The following is a 2,981-nucleotide window of genomic DNA, read 5'->3' on the forward strand; positions in this document are numbered from 1 at the left end:
AAACGGTTAAGTACACAACATTTTTTGTAAAGTTCAAAGTCTGTATCTGTCACCACATGGCTGTCTCCATTGTGTTCACATCACATTTTCCTGTCTCTGTGCTGCCCATAAATCTTATTGACTTGCTTGCCAAAACCCTTTTTTTTTTTGCTGAACATTTCAAGATCGATATGAGACTTCCAGACAGACACCTACAAAAACAGGAATCTATATTTGCACACACCAAAACACACTACTAGCAATATAACAAGCTGTTATATGATGGAGCCTAAGTAAATGTGCTTTTTAAACTAATGAATAGCCAGTTATTCTGCACAGAAATCTCTCTCTTAAATATGGAGGAGAAAAATTTCTCTCCCCTTCTCACACACACACACACACACACACACACACACACACACACACACACACACACACACACACACACACACACACACACACACACACACACACACACACACACACACACAACACACACACACACACACACACACACACACACACACACACACACACACACACACACACACACACACACACACACACACACACACACACACACACACACATATAAATATTTAAAAGGCTGTTTTGTTTCGTGTTTTGTTTCTACTGTTGCAAAATTGTATGTCTATATAGTCTGCTAATGCCAAAAAAAAAAAACGGGTGGAAGGTAAAATTGCCAAAGAAGGATGTAGAAATAAAACTAAAATACAATGAAAAAAAATATTTATCTTTTTTTCCTGTAATTTTTGCCAAATATTTACATGTACTAAACTGTAGCTGTAAATTAAAGAAGAAGGAAAGTCAGTATTTATTTTATGGGTGCCAAAAGTTAGGCACCCCCAACTGATCATATATACCTGACACCAAGGCTAGTATCCTATCAGCAGAAAACTGCACCGGTCCTGGGTTCTTCTAGCGAGTCTTCTTCTACGAGCGGATGCACATGCATATTAGTGAGAAAAGCCGCACTTTAACGAAGAAGTCGGCTATTTCGTTAGACTGCACATGTGTTTGCCCCGGAAAATTTGAAGAAAGAAGGACAAGGAAACTGATTGCTCCATGGTGCTCACTGGAAGAGTCCTGGGACTGTGCCGTTTTCTCCTGATAGGAGCACTGGCCCAGAGTTTCATGTAAGTATATATAATAACTTGGGGTGCCTAACTTTCAGCACCCCCAAGTAAATAAGCCTTTCCTTTTCTTTTAAACCTGGGAAGCCCTGTTGGGGTGAGCTCCTAGCATGAAAGCTGCTTAAGCCAAAGCAGCGGATCTCTGCTTGCAGAGAAACGCAGGTTGAAAATCCCCTCCTAAACTTCTTGCCTGTATTGGATACATTACATCCGCCCATGTGCAGTCGCACACGGTAGATTTCGGTGCTAAAGGAAAAGGAGGTTGAACGCGAACATTTGTGGTTTCAGACACATACAGGCCCTATGTTACAAAACTACAATTCAGTGCCTTAACAGATTGGGAGTTGTTAACTGAAAATTCTGAAACAAATGGAGGACAATTTTTTCCCCACTCATTTAATGGTGGCCCTTCAGTAGTGCAGTTGTAGTAGTTGCAGTGTTGTAGTTTTATTTTGCTTTTTCACCCAGAGGAACAGCAACTCCCAACCAGGGCCATGACACGACAAAGTAGAAGACTCAGGCACACTATAGAACAACTCGTGAGCAACATGTTGATCTCTGACCCCTTGGATGTTGCTCCCAATAACCCTAAAGCAGGTGTTTATTTTGAATTCCTTGCTTGAAGACAAGCTTTGGTTACATAAAACGTACGTGTACTGCCAAACAGAGCCTCCTCTGGGTTGTCAGTCCACATAGGGACTACCAGTAGACAATTATATATTTGGCATCCCCAGGAACTGTTTTGCATGCTTATCTTGCTCCCCAACCTTTATGTACAGTTGAATGTGGCTCACTGGTAAAGAAACGGTTGGGGCCCCTGCTATAAGACATTAAATGACCAGAAAAAAAAAAGCTGCAAAACAAATATTTTTCCAACAGATGTTTAACATGTGCTAGGATGGGACCAATACATGGTTTTCTTTGGGTCCCTGTATTGGTTTAAACGCAGTGTGATATATATATGTATATATATATATATATATATATATATATATATATATATATATATAATTTCACAGTTAGCCCAGAATTTTGAAAATTAGAAGGTTTCTGACTTGCCAGAAACACTGTATAAAGATATTAATCTCTAATGTATTTCAGGAAAATATATTTTGTGAATACAGTATGTATAACTTTCCAGCTTCATTGCAACTTATATCTCCCATTAGGGGAAAAATTAAAGGCAAAATGTACTTTCTTATAGTCACTTGCAAAAAACATATAAGTACATAACAAACACAAGTTCTTAATGCTTTAAAACCAGTTCTGCAAAATGCCAAATCAGCACGCTGCTTTAAATAGCATGTGACCTATATATTAACTTAAAGGATAAGGAAAGTCTTTGTGCACTTGTGGGTGCCAAATGTTAGGCACCCCCAAGTGATTGTAGTTACTTACCTGAAACCCCGGGCCGGTGCACCTATCGGCAGAAAACTGCACCGACCTGAGGTTATACAGTAAGCACCACAAAGCAATTCGCACACACAGTAGAACGAAAAGACGAACTTTAAAAAGTCAGCTATTTCGCTCAACTGTGCATGCGTTTGCTCCGGAAAATTTGAAGAAAGGAAAAGACGGAAGAAGATCAATCCGTGGTGCTCGCTAGAAGAACCCTGGGCCGGTGCAGTTTTCTGCTGATAGGAGCACCAGCCTGGGGTTTCAGGTAAGTAAATACAATCACTTGGGGGTGCCTAACATTTGGCACCCCCAAGTGCAAGATGACTTTCCTTCTCTTTTTTCATTCAGTGTGGTGCCCATGGGCAAATATAAGGACAGTAAATGATTACCCTGTGCGGTGGGAGGCTGCAGAAATACAAGATTGTTTTATAAAGTACTGCATGGAAAATA

Source organism: Xenopus laevis, chromosome 1S, assembly GCF_017654675.1.
Source record: "Xenopus laevis strain J_2021 chromosome 1S, Xenopus_laevis_v10.1, whole genome shotgun sequence".
Classification (NCBI taxonomy): Eukaryota; Metazoa; Chordata; class Amphibia; order Anura; family Pipidae; genus Xenopus; species Xenopus laevis.